The sequence below is a fragment of the Scyliorhinus canicula genome, chromosome 6, assembly GCF_902713615.1.
Source record: "Scyliorhinus canicula chromosome 6, sScyCan1.1, whole genome shotgun sequence".
Classification (NCBI taxonomy): domain Eukaryota; kingdom Metazoa; phylum Chordata; class Chondrichthyes; order Carcharhiniformes; family Scyliorhinidae; genus Scyliorhinus; species Scyliorhinus canicula.
In genome coordinates this window covers 140540367-140555227 of record NC_052151.1, presented here as the reverse complement: position 1 = coordinate 140555227, position 14861 = coordinate 140540367, and positions in this window count along the sequence as shown.

The window sequence follows — 14861 nt, the reverse complement described above, 5'->3', positions numbered from 1 at the left end:
GCTGCCACTGACTGCTGGTGGTGGAAGGTGTAAATATATAATATGGCGGATTGAGTGCCAATCAAGCTGTTTTGTCCTGATGGTGTTGAGCTTTTTAAGTGTTTGTTGGTCCCGCAAACATTCATCAAAGTGTATTCCATCACACAACTGACTTGTGACTTTAGACAATGGACACGCTTTGGAGAGTCAGAGAGTAACAAACTGGCGCCATATTTGATCTTAAGATGAACATCCAACCTCATATCTGTACCATCATAAGACCACTTATTTCAACCTGGTCATTCCTCAGCCATGCCTAACACACCCTCTCTTTCCCAAGGCGCCTTTCCATGCAGGCACTGAATATGAGACCGTGCACTTTTACTTCCTCCCTTCTCACCAGCCAGGGTTCAAAACATTCCTTTCCTGCAATGTGGTCTCCTCTACATTATCTACGTTAGAAAGATCAGACATAGGCTGGGTGACTGCTTTGTAAAACATTTCCAATCAGTCAGCAAGCATAACCCAGAACTTCCTGTCACTTATCATTTCAATTCTCCACCTTGTTCCCACTCTGACCTCTGTCCTTGGCCTGCTGTAATAGTCCATGAAGCTCAATGCAAGCTCAAGGAATAGCACCTCAACTTTTGCCTGGACACTTTATAGTCTTTAAAACTTAACACTGAGTTCAATAATTTTAAATCAGAACCTTTGCCCCCATTTTGTTTTGTGTTTCATTGCTTAGGTTGTTGTTTCTCTCTCCTATCTCCCTTACTTTGTGTTTGGAAGCTATCTGTGCTTCACACCTGCACTTTTGAGCAGCTTGATAGTACAGAACTTAAGTATTGCTGAAAAAAGAGGAAGGCTGTCGAAGCTTTTCATCTTACACGTATCAGGTAGGATGCAAGAATACCAAAGTTCAAAGAGAAATACAATTCATCATGCATGTGAAAAGGGGTAATGACTGCTTGACTAGTCAGTTCGGATTGGTTAAGATATTGCCATGGAAAAATGGCAAATGGTCGACTAACCAGTTCTAATTGGTTGTGGCATTGCCATTGCGAATGTACTAGGGAGCTATTGTACCCAATGCCTTTGTTTATTCACAATAGATGTGGGATGGATTCTCCGTTTGGGAAACTATGTCCCAACGCCGGCGTGAAAACGGTGGTGTTTTACGCCAGGAAAACTCACGCACAATGACCACCGATTCCCTGCTCCGGGGGGGTCGAGCAGCCAGGCAGCATAGAGCTCTATCTGCCAATACAGCCAGGAGCATTGCTGGGTCTGTGGCCGCGCATGTGCAAGACGGCAGCCTGCAGCGGCCGCTCCGTGCTTCATGACGGATGCAGCCCGTGGACCTGGACTGCAAACAAAGTTCCCACTTTCCGCTGCTCGCACACCACGGACCACACCACCACAGTGCCCCCAGCCCCGAATGAAGTCCCCCTTGTCCGCGGATCGGTCCCCCTGAATGTGGCGGCGCTGGACTGAGTCCGCAGCCGCCACACTGTGTTCATGATGGGTGAGACTAGACGTGTCCCACGGCATCGGGAACTCGGCCAGTTGGGGACGAGGCATCGGGAGACGGCCCTCAGGCAATGGCCTGAGGCCGTGGATCCAGGGGGGTGCTTTTCAGGGGGGCGAAGGATCGCAAAAGCGGCGCCGCCCCCGATTATGATCTCATCAGGGATTCTCCACCCCCTCGCTGAACACGATTTCGGCATCGGGGATCGGAGAATCCAGCCCGTGATGTCTGGGAATATTCCGTTTGCTGGTAGAGAACTGATCCCTATGTACGAATATATGTAGTTTCAGCAACTGCAAGTTAGTCTGACTGATAATTTAAAATTTGGCATCAAATGTCATTCTTAGCAGAATCAGGATTGCTCAGCAAGCACTGCGCAATCACATCTAACATTAGCCATTATGCTTTGAGTTTTGTAAGCATGATTTGTTTCTTCAGGCAAATGGAATATATCCAGACATCGCACCTACTTTTGGATGAATTAAACATGAAGGACAACAGCTTCCTGGTGCATTCATGTGGCAATGTCTCGACCAATCAGAGCTGACTTGCCAAGCAATCAACAACACTTTTCTCAGTATTAATTGTTGAAATTTGTAATTCTTGCTTCTGTTCTGACAAGTGAAAGTCCTTGGCAGAATGTCAGTTTTTCAGTAATGCACATCATAGCATCATAGAATCCCTACAGTGCAGAAGGAGGCTATTCATCCATTCAAGTCTGCACTGACCCTTGGAAAGAACACCATAACTAACCCACACCCCACCCTATCCCCATAGTCCAGTAACCCCCACTTGTCATAATATACACACCAGTATATCATGGTGCAGACACACACTGATTGACACACAGCAAGACCAATCAATACACACAACACCGCAGCCAATCACCAGTTAGAGCACACTCACTATAAAGACAGAGGGGACTAGTTTTCCCGCTCATTCGGGATGCAGCCTTTCAGAAGGACAGAGCTCACAGCTTGTAGCACAGATCTTTACCATGTGCTGATAGTATAGACTGGTTAGGATAGGCATAGGTCTTCAGTTTAATCTAACATAGTGTCGACCCACAGTGAAAGTATGTTCAACAGTTTCTAGCTTAATAAAATAGTGTTGTACTATTTCAAGTGTTGGTAGCCTGTATGTGTTACTGCTGAGGGAAACGCAGTCTCCACAGATCCAGAGTACCCAACACATCACCCCTAATCTTTTTGGATACTAAGGGGCAATTTATCATGACCAATTCACCTAACCTGCACACCTTTGGACTGTGAGAGGAAACCGGAGCACCCGAAGGAAACGCACGCAGACACGGGGAGAACGTGCAGACTCCACTCTGGCAGTTACCAGAGGTTGGAATTGAACCGGGGTCCCTGGCACTGTGAGGCAGCAGTGCTCACCAACATGCCGCCCCTTTTTGTTACTTTGCCTGTCCCATTACCACATCCTTTGACCTTGCACCAGGAAACATTTTTCATTTTGCCCCTTCTGCCCTCCAGTTTATCATGGACCTTTCCTTTTGTTCTTCATCCCACCTCCCTCCTTTTTACTAGCGCAAAGTCCATTACATTTCTAACTTTTACCAGATCTGATGAAAGGTTACAGACTTGAAATGTTAACACTGTTCCTCACTCCACAGAATCTTCCTGACCTGTTATTTCCAGGATTTTCTGTTATTATTATTGATGATGAAACACCATCACTCAAAATCACACGCATAGCTATTATCTCAGATGCTCACGCTGCAGCCACTTTCGAGAGTGCTATAGAAGGGGCTCTCACCTGCAGGTTAGCATGAGGCATGGAGCATGGGTGGCCTGCAACTAGGGAAAGGGAAAGGGTTTCAAGGGTGCCAACTCCCTCAAGGGCATAATCGCAAAGGGGTGCTGTAATCGCTGTAGAGGACTCAAATGAGGACTTTAGCGCAATACAGATAAGTGCTGATGGGCATGTACAGAATAGCCTCCCTGAAAGTTTACTTTCATTGTCTAGGCTTTAGGAGTTCAGTATCAACATAACAGAGTTTTTGTTCAGAGCGTGCAGCCCATCATTTCCACTGTGGCAGTTGTGCCAGCTCCATGAGACCCAACCCCAACATTAGTGGCATCTGATGGCCAATGTCTCAGCTTCCTCTACAGCACAAAACAGACAGAAGCCCAGCAATATTTGAGTGCTGGAGCGGAAGCACTGATTGAAATCACACAATCTCAGCTTACTGCAATGCAGGCTCAAACTTTTGGCAGCTGCCACCATAGCCGTGGTTAGCCATGCTCAAAGGAGCTTTTAGATTTTTGCAGCAGTCCAGAAATCTGCCCACCAACAGATTATTAAAGATTACCAATGCCCCTGCTGTACAGCTAGCCCAGGCTATTGCCTACCAAGGTGAGGTGGTGCATTCTAAAGCAAAGTTACTGAAGGTCATCCGGCAAGATAGAACCTCCCCATTGAAAGTCAGCAAGTCTACAGCCACTGGGGGTAGTACAATGTAGGAGCATCATCAGTTCAGGCAAAGGCACACAGAGGCGGGCAATAGTAGAATGTACAAGGCTAATCAGCTGAATATTTTGTATGGATTATTGGCTGGGTTGTTTGACCTGATTGGTTTGGAATGGTTGCTTTGTGGTGACTTTTACTCCCGCATCTTAACCAGAAGGTGCTGTGACAGAGGGAATGTAAGGTGTGGAACAGTTATTGAATGGGGAATTGGTTTGAAGAAACTCACAATTCATTCACCGGTGGCATCAAAAGAAAAGCATCTGAGCTGCTTGGCAGTCAACTTGCAATGACTATCAAACAGACTCTGCCTCAAAACATGGACCATACCGCACCTGTTTACTATGGCTAGTGATCAAGTGCAATGCCGTATTTGACACTTAATGAACCTATCAGCATGCCAGGTACATTGACCCTCAATGCCGCAGGCAATTCCCAGCAGCATTATGTCATGTCATATGTACTCAGCAGGCTTCCAGCCACTGCACCTGGCAACATAGGAGTCCTTTGCCAATGTGTATCTGCATTAGGATCGAAAAACTTGATGCTGGCCCAGCTGCAAGCTCAGCTTTCTATACGAGCCCAATTAGAAAGCCAATTTTGAACTTTTACATATCAGTTCTTATCACAATAGAACTTCCTCCAGACAGTGTCATCCCTCAGAATCGCCATTTAAGTACAAAATGACAGATCATCTTTAAAATCCTTTGTTCTTGGAATGTATTTTAAGAAAAAAACTGTCATCTCTTGATACGCTAGTAAAATCTGAATTCCTGACACAATCAATCACATTATGTAGCCACATATTTTCCCCTTTCGGTCAAAAAGAAATTATTATTCTGGTCTCAAAATTAGTGGATGCTTTCTATTTTATATTGGATGGTTTAATTCACACATAACATCAATTGGGTAAAAAAACATCAGTCAATCACAACACATTCATGCATAATAATGATTTTATTCTTCAGAAGCAGTTAAATTGGCATGCAAGTGGCATAAATGTCATTTATTCAGATGTCAGGTCCACAATATTTAGTTGGAAGAGCACAGCAAACAGTTTACAAAGTTTATTTCCAAAACACAATTTAAGGATCCTTACAAACTGAACAAAAATGCAAAGGACAGGAGTTTCTGTTGCATCGTGCTGTTGTCTCCAGTGCAATCCACCTAGAATCAGCCTAACCAGCAGAAACGATCACAACATATTAGCCTAGCTTTTCCAGTTTTGCAGTGCTCAAACTGGCGGTGTTTATCATTGGGGACTGGCGAAAATAAATGGGCTGTAGCTTTGTTTTTGTCATGTAATTTTGTGGAACTGAGGGAAGAAGGACTGCTTCTTCCAGCTCCATAGCAAAACGGTGCACCCCACCAGAACTTAGCTGATGGCCACTGTTGACGAGTTAGGCAGTCCATGTTAGTCCTGCGAGTAGCCTCTGCCTCTGGAATCATAACAGGCCCTAGCAGCTCGTCATAATTATTCATAGGAAGCCTGCAAACCAATTTTGGAGATTCTCAGGCTGGCTTCTTTGGGTATGCACTGTTGCTGCAACACCCATTTTGCACTGGTACCTGAGGGGCTGCGAATTTCGACCACTGCATATTCCTACATACATTCTTGTCATACAATGTTGCTGTGGCATGCAAAGGAGAGATTGGAATCATTAATCTCATTAAATTTGACTTTGGAAAAAATGACTCCCCTTCTTCTGCTCTGGAGCTGTTAACTCCATATTCCCTCTCTTCTTCATGTGTCATTTTGCCATCCAATCCCTGTTACAGTGCAGGCAACTTATGTCAATAGTTTGCATTTGGACTTGTGTCAACAGTTTGGATTCGCAATTGACACTCAGGAGGCTGATAAGCTGCAGCCGCACTGCCCACATACACCATCCCAGCCAACAGGGGCAGCACGGTAGCATTGTGGATAGCACAATCACTTCACAGCTCCAGGGCCCCAGGTTCGATTCCGGCTTGGGTCACTATCTGTGCGGAGTCTGCACATCCTCCCTGTGTGTGCGTGGGTTTCTTCCGGGTGCTCCGGTTTCCTCCCACAGTCCAAAGATGTGCAAGTTAGGTGGATTGGCCATGACAAATTGCCCTTAGTGTCCAAAATTGCCCTTAGTGTTGGGTGGGGTTACTGGGTTATGGGGATAGGGTGGAGGTGTTCACCTTGGGTAGGGTGCTCTTTCCAAGAGCCGGTGCAGACTCGATGGGCCGATTGCCTCCTTCTGCACTGTAAATTCTATGATCTATGATCTAATAAGATGGCAGCAAGACACCGGCCTACAGAGCAGGAAAAAACTGCACAGCTCCCTCAGCACCGTGCACCTAGTACCAACCCACGTCTCACACACCCATAACCTCACCCCCAGCAGGTGGGCAGCAGAAGCCCCACCCTGCACCACATGCCGTCACCCATACCTGCCACCATGGCGGGGTGCCCTGGCCACTGAGGCTGCATGCGTTGCACTGTTTAATACTGTAATTTTCTGTTTCCCCCTCACGGGAGGAGGCCGCCCATAGCCGCCGGAATTGTAAGAAAAATGGAGGGGGACCTCCGGGCCTACGGTCGCTCCCCGTAGCTGAGCAGCGGGGCCTGGATGTGATTAGCGGCCCTGAGGAAAGGGAAGTTGCCAGGGTGGAGGTGGGCTACGGGCGAAAAAGAGAGACCCTGCATAGTTGCGGTTACTGTGACACGTGTGTCAACACCCCTCCAACACCATACCCACCACCCTCATCCAGAGCCCCATCCCCTCACCCCACACCACCCCGACCCTCACCCCATACCATCCTCACCCCACCCTCACCCTCAACCTCACCCCAACCCTCGCTCCACACCATTCTCACCCCATCGTTACCCCCACCCTCACCCACACTACCTTCCCCCCCACCCTCACCCCACCTTCACCACCACATCACCCTCACCCTCACACCACCCTCACCCCCGCACCACCCTCATCCCCACTACCCCCACTTCCGCCCCTAGGTCTGCGGTCTAATCATGCATCTTGTCTTGTGTCTTGCAGGATCTGCTGGTGATGGGATGGGTCCATTTGATGCCCCCTGCCCCCAGCCAGTGCCACAACCTGAACCCCCAATGTGCCAACAAGCGATGAAGACACCGACGCAGACGGGAGCCATATGCTTGTGACCCAAGACATCCCGGAGCTCGAGTCCGGAGATGACACTGACTTCCCATCACAGCCGTCTCCAACACCCTCCACCATCCCAGAGACAGTCACCTCAGTTGGGCACTTTAGTGAAGAGGCTCCTGGGACACTATCTAGCACGCACCACACAGCTGATCCGGTACAGCGGGTGGAGATAGGAACTCCCAAGGGGGCGGATAGTTGGAGGGCAGACTGACCCAAGGGACTAGCTGCCGTCCAGGCGGGTTTCGGGCTTCTGGAATGAACAGTCCCATCGATTGTGGCGATGCAGTCACAGAGCCAGGGATTACATGAGGGGTTTTCGGCGAGCATCCAGCACCTGGAGGTGCAGTAGGAGGGGTCCAACTGTGTGCCGGAGTAGGAGCTGGTGCCATCCATGCATGACACCCAGGCTAACAACACATGGGTGGCGTATACAATGGAGGCATTGGGGGCAAGGGTTTTCGCTATGGGTCAGCATGTCCAAGGCCTGGGCACTTGTGCAGCTGCTGGCCTAGGCCCAGGACAGGGCTACCATGTGTCAAAGCCACCTGGACATTCAAGCGGCAATTCTGAGCGCAGCCCAGTCATAGCGAACCATGGCTGAGAATGTCGGTGGCATTGCCCAGACACTGTCCAATGTGGCACAGACCCAGAGGGAGGTGGCCCAATCTCAGAGAGGGATGGGTGCAGTCACTGGATGATGTGTCACAGACCCAGAAGGCGATGGCATATTTGCAATGTAATATGGCACAGTCCCTGACGGATCCGGATGGTCCATTCCCTGCGCTCCATGGCCGTGAGCTTGCAGACCCTGGTCGAGGCCAGAGCGGGCCTCCAAGACTGGCTGTGCCAGGTCACAGGGTTCTTCAGGGGATAGCTCCTCTCGCTCCCCACCCCATGGAGTAGTCTGGCAGCCTTGTTACCTGTGCCATGGTACGGTGATCAGCGGCTGGCAACCTCCTTCCTGGGCCATGATACAGGGTGGTCTGCCTTCAGAGTGGTCCCAAGCTCTACTTCAGTGAAGCGTGGTGCTGCCTCCCCGCTACCATTGTGTTCGCTGGGATGGTGAAGTGTGTATATGTGGCTGCAGCTTATCTGCCTCCGAAGAGTCAATCGCAAAACTGGCGAATCCCGCATTGTTTCTCATTGGAATCGATTGTGTTCAACGTGGCGCTGGTGCTAGCCCCTTGACAGTCGATGAATCGGACCAGGTATGGCGCCAGTTTTGCTGTTGTGAAACTCTATGAATTTTGTGTTGGCGTCAACACTTAGGGCGGAATTCTCCGCAAGGCCCGACGCCGTTGTGAAACCTGGAGGGGTTCACGACGGCGTCGGAGGCCTCTCCCGGCCCCCTATTCTTCCCTACCCGGGGGGATAGGCGGGCCGTACTGGGAAACTCGGCGGCCAGGCCTTGTCCCTGGCTTCAAGGCCTGGCACACCAAGAATGACGCCGCAGCGGAGCCTAAAGACGTCAGCCGCACATGCACGGGTTGGACAGCTCAAACCCGCGCATGCGCGGTTGCCGTCTTTCCCCTCAGCCGCCCCGCAAGACGTGGCGGCTTGATCTTGCGGGGCGGCGGAGGGGAAAGAGTGCGTCCCCTTGAATGCCGGCCCGATGATCGGTGGGCACCGATTGCGGGCCAGTCCCCTCCCGAGCACGGTCGTGGTGCTCGATCCCCGATCCACCCCCCCTAGGCCCCACACTTACCTGGCGCGCCATGTTCACGACGGCAGCGACCAGGTGTGGTTGCCGCCGTCATGAACAGGTCGGGAATAGCAGGCCACTCGGCCCATCCGGGTCGTACATTTTGGGGGGCATGGGAGAATAGCGGGAGGTGCGGGAGCAGACGTCCTGCTATTCTCCCACCCATCGTGGTTGCGGAGAATCGCGGCCTTAGCCTCAGGAAGGAAAAATTCCGCCGCTGATTCTGACAGCAACAGCTTAGACATTACGTTGGGTAATAGAATAGGCAAATTGATGCTCTTATTCAAATAGTGGAGAGAAAAGTTTAAACCCCCAAGTATTAAAGTGCACTTACAATAATATCGCATGACATAATTCCTAGATTACAATCTTTTATTTCTCTTAGTCAATTAATGAATAACAAAATACCTGAACTAACAGCAAAGACCAACACAATTTTGGACCCGTGTCAAAAATGAATTCCCATCAATGTTTTATACAGTAGTGACAGGGCTGGGATTCTCCAGTCCCTGGCTTTGTGTTTCTTGACGGCACGCCTTTCGCTGGTGGCAGGGTTCTCTATTCCTGCCGCTTGACAATAGGATTTCCCGTTGATGCCACCCACGCCACCAGGAAACCCGCTGGTCGGGACACGCTGCCAACGGGAAAAGAGAATCACGACGGCTGGAGAATTTAATTTTAAAAGAACTTTATGGCATCATTCAGCAGGCTTGAAACTAAGGTATGGATTCTTCTGCCCCGTCACAAGATCGCCAAGGGCGAGACGCAAACAATGGAACAGTGCATTGACCTCGGGCGGGATTCTCCGGTCGGCAGGCAGGTGCAGCCGGAGAATCCCGGCCTAAATCTGCTTTCGGGTGCATTTGAAAGGGTGTTTCTCAGCTATTCAACTGCACTTTGTCATTGCTTCTCCCCATCAAAGCCGGCCTTACAGAGATTTCCTGCTGGCGAGCTGATCCTCCAAATTGGGGAACCCCTGATCTTCTCCCACCTCCCTTTCAAGACCTCCCCCTCTTTCTGCCCCGCCTCACTCCCCAACCTTGTTGATGCCCCTAAGGTACCACCCCCCTCATCCCACCTCCAATTGATGAGGCACCTGGCAGTGCCGACAGCCAGGATGCCAGGTGCCTGGGAAAGGGCCAGGATATGACCCCCGCCCCATCGCTGACCATCCGGGAGGCTCCAATGGCCTGTGAAACCCCCCAAGGTACCGTTATGACTGGTCCACGTTTGTCCACGCAAGGTCTCGCAGGCCCGGCCACTAAGTCCTGGGATGAATCCAGCGTCCCGGTATTTAAATGAGGTATTAGGCCTGTTAAATATGCAGATTTGGATCGCCCAGTGAAGGTGAGATATAGATCGCGCTGGGTGGAGCGCTTCATAGAATATGTATCATAGAATCCTGACAGTGTAGAAGGAAGCCATTCGGCCCATTGAGTCAGCACTGACCCTCTGAAAGAGCACCCTACCTGGACCCATTCCAACACCCCATCCCCATAGCCCCACCTCACCTACACTGCTTTGGATACGAAAGGGTAATTTTATCCTGGCCAATCCACCCATTGTGCATGTTTTTGACTGTGGGAGGAAATTGGAGCACCCAGAGGAAACCCACGCAGACACGGGGAGAAAGTGCAAACTCCACACAATCACCGAGGCTGGAATTGAACCCGGGTCCCTGGCGCTGTGAGGCAGCAGTGCTCAACGCTGTGCTGCCATTCAGACCTGCCCATCGGGTGCCTCATGATTGGCACGGCACCCGGCGCGGAGCCCAATTTGGGCCTCTCGTGCGATTCACCTGATGCTCCCGACGCAACAACGGGGGTCACTGAATTGCGCCTTTTTTCCCCCCAAGGAAATCACAAAGCACTGTGGTTTTAAAAGTAATTGTCAATATCTACCCATTGTTCCATTTATCCTTTGCTTGTCACAATTTGTGGACAACACATGTTGTAAATTATTTTGTGGTTAACATGAGTGAAGATAGATGAAGAGTAAATCATGTACCAAATTGTTTTGTTCACAAATGGTGAGTATATACCGCTATTGTAATTATGTATGTGGCGACAAGAGATACATACATTTATCCAGGTATGGTTTTATGCTTATTCTCATTGTAAGCTGGTGAATAGATAATGGGAGATTTGCAACTCAGTTAAACATAAGACACCAAAAGTTGAGAATGAATCATCTAAATATACCCTGCCTGAAATGTTGATTATGTGTCATATATTTCTGCAAGAAGGTGAGTTACACATGAAGAAATAGCAAGTAGCTGGAACTTAATGATTTAGCACTAAGCACTGTAAAAAGCTATCAATAAATAATCAAAAACTTGCAACAAATCTGTGAAAGGTACGTGATCTGCACTGTCCAATTTCCCTTTACGCATTCCACCCAAGTGGTTGTTTAAGCTCAAATGGGAAAAATCTTACACTATAGGGACCAATTTAAGTCTGTGCAAGGGGATGGGTTTGGAATGGGTTAAAATCAGGCCAGAAATGCGTCAAAATTAAATTTATAAGATAAGATATGCATAAATGTAGCCGGAAAATTCTGCCAGCTGTGTGAAAATTACTCAGAACTCATTTCTGACTGGAAACAAACTTTGCTGAAAGGCTCAGGTCTTGAGTTTCTGTAATTTCTGCAGGCTGTTTTTCTACTGGGTTGTATTGCCTGCTTTTAAACTGGACCGACATGCACAGTGGTTAGCATTGTTGCGTTACATCGTCAGGGTCCCAGGTTCGATTCCTGGCTTGGTCACTGTCTGTGCCGGGTCTGCACATTCTCCCCGTGTCTGCGTGGGTTTCCTCTGGTTTCTCCTGTTTCTTCCCACAAGTCCCAAAAGACATGGGGCGAAATTCTCCGCGGACCGTCGTGACACCGATTTCCGGCGAGCAAAAGTGGGGCAGATGACTCCGGCGTCGGGGCCTTCTTTTAGGCCGCTAATCTACGTTCCCGGAGGGGCCAGCATCGGGCCGACGTGATACGCGTCATTTTAATGCACTATAGAAGTGGCGCATTGAGAGAGAGAGGACGTGTACCGGCGTGGGGAGAGGAGGAGGAAGGAAGGTGGGGGAGGAGGAGGAGGGAGGAAGGAAGGTGGGGGGGAGGAGGGAGGAAGGAATGTGGGGGGGGAGGAGGGAGGAAGGAAGGTGGGGGGGAGAGGAGGGAGGAAGGGGGGGAGGAGGAAGGAAGGGGGGGAGGAGGAAGGAAGGGGCAGCACGGTAGCATTGTGGATAGCACAATCGCTTCACAGCTCCAGGGTCCCAGGTTCAATTCCGGCTTGGGTCACTGTCTGTGCGGAGTCTGCACATCCTCCCCGTGTGTGCGTGGGTTTCCTCCGGGTGCTCCGGTTTCCTCCCACAGTCCAAAGATGTGCAGGTTAGGTGGATTGGCCATGATAAATTGCCCTTAGTGTCCAAAATTGCCCTTAGTGTTGGGTGGGGTTACTGGGTTATGGGGATAGGGTGGAGGTGTTCACCTTGGGTAGGGTGCTCTTTCCAAGAGCCGGTGCAGACTCGATGGGCCGATTGCCTCCTTCTGCACTGTAAATTCTATGATCTATGATCTAATAAGATGGCAGCAAGACACCGGCCTACAGAGCAGGAAAAAACTGCACAGCTCCCTCAGCACCGTGCACCTAGTACCAACCCACGTCTCACACACCCATAACCTCACCCCCAGCAGGTGGGCAGCAGAAGCCCCACCCTGCACCACATGCCGTCACCCATACCTGCCACCATGGCGGGGTGCCCTGGCCACTGAGGCTGCATGCGTTGCACTGTTTAATACTGTAATTTTCTGTTTCCCCCTCACGGGAGGAGGCCGCCCATAGCCGCCGGAATTGTAAGAAAAATGGAGGGGGACCTCCGGGCCTACGGTCGCTCCCCGTAGCTGAGCAGCGGGGCCTGGATGTGATTAGCGGCCCTGAGGAAAGGGAAGTTGCCAGGGTGGAGGTGGGCTACGGGCGAAAAAGAGAGACCCTGCATAGTTGCGGTTACTGTGACACGTGTGTCAACACCCCTCCAACACCATACCCACCACCCTCATCCAGAGCCCCATCCCCTCACCCCACACCACCCCGACCCTCACCCCATACCATCCTCACCCCACCCTCACCCTCAACCTCACCCCAACCCTCGCTCCACACCATTCTCACCCCATCGTTACCCCCACCCTCACCCACACTACCTTCCCCCCCACCCTCACCCCACCTTCACCACCACATCACCCTCACCCTCACACCACCCTCACCCCCGCACCACCCTCATCCCCACTACCCCCACTTCCGCCCCTAGGTCTGCGGTCTAATCATGCATCTTGTCTTGTGTCTTGCAGGATCTGCTGGTGATGGGATGGGTCCATTTGATGCCCCCTGCCCCCAGCCAGTGCCACAACCTGAACCCCCAATGTGCCAACAAGCGATGAAGACACCGACGCAGACGGGAGCCATATGCTTGTGACCCAAGACATCCCGGAGCTCGAGTCCGGAGATGACACTGACTTCCCATCACAGCCGTCTCCAACACCCTCCACCATCCCAGAGACAGTCACCTCAGTTGGGCACTTTAGTGAAGAGGCTCCTGGGACACTATCTAGCACGCACCACACAGCTGATCCGGTACAGCGGGTGGAGATAGGAACTCCCAAGGGGGCGGATAGTTGGAGGGCAGACTGACCCAAGGGACTAGCTGCCGTCCAGGCGGGTTTCGGGCTTCTGGAATGAACAGTCCCATCGATTGTGGCGATGCAGTCACAGAGCCAGGGATTACATGAGGGGTTTTCGGCGAGCATCCAGCACCTGGAGGTGCAGTAGGAGGGGTCCAACTGTGTGCCGGAGTAGGAGCTGGTGCCATCCATGCATGACACCCAGGCTAACAACACATGGGTGGCGTATACAATGGAGGCATTGGGGGCAAGGGTTTTCGCTATGGGTCAGCATGTCCAAGGCCTGGGCACTTGTGCAGCTGCTGGCCTAGGCCCAGGACAGGGCTACCATGTGTCAAAGCCACCTGGACATTCAAGCGGCAATTCTGAGCGCAGCCCAGTCATAGCGAACCATGGCTGAGAATGTCGGTGGCATTGCCCAGACACTGTCCAATGTGGCACAGACCCAGAGGGAGGTGGCCCAATCTCAGAGAGGGATGGGTGCAGTCACTGGATGATGTGTCACAGACCCAGAAGGCGATGGCATATTTGCAATGTAATATGGCACAGTCCCTGACGGATCCGGATGGTCCATTCCCTGCGCTCCATGGCCGTGAGCTTGCAGACCCTGGTCGAGGCCAGAGCGGGCCTCCAAGACTGGCTGTGCCAGGTCACAGGGTTCTTCAGGGGATAGCTCCTCTCGCTCCCCACCCCATGGAGTAGTCTGGCAGCCTTGTTACCTGTGCCATGGTACGGTGATCAGCGGCTGGCAACCTCCTTCCTGGGCCATGATACAGGGTGGTCTGCCTTCAGAGTGGTCCCAAGCTCTACTTCAGTGAAGCGTGGTGCTGCCTCCCCGCTACCATTGTGTTCGCTGGGATGGTGAAGTGTGTATATGTGGCTGCAGCTTATCTGCCTCCGAAGAGTCAATCGCAAAACTGGCGAATCCCGCATTGTTTCTCATTGGAATCGATTGTGTTCAACGTGGCGCTGGTGCTAGCCCCTTGACAGTCGATGAATCGGACCAGGTATGGCGCCAGTTTTGCTGTTGTGAAACTCTATGAATTTTGTGTTGGCGTCAACACTTAGGGCGGAATTCTCCGCAAGGCCCGACGCCGTTGTGAAACCTGGAGAGGTTCACGACGGCGTCGGAGGCCTCTCCCGGCCCCCTATTCTTCCCTACCCGGGGGGATGGCCTCCTTCTGCACTGTAAATTCTATGAAATCTATGAAGGGGGGGAGGAGGAAGGAAGGGGGGAGGAGGAAGGAAGGGGGGGAGGAGGAAGGAAGGGGGGGAGGAGGAAGGAAGGGGAGGAGGAGGAAGGAAGGGGGGGAGGTGGAAGGAAGGGGGGAGGAGG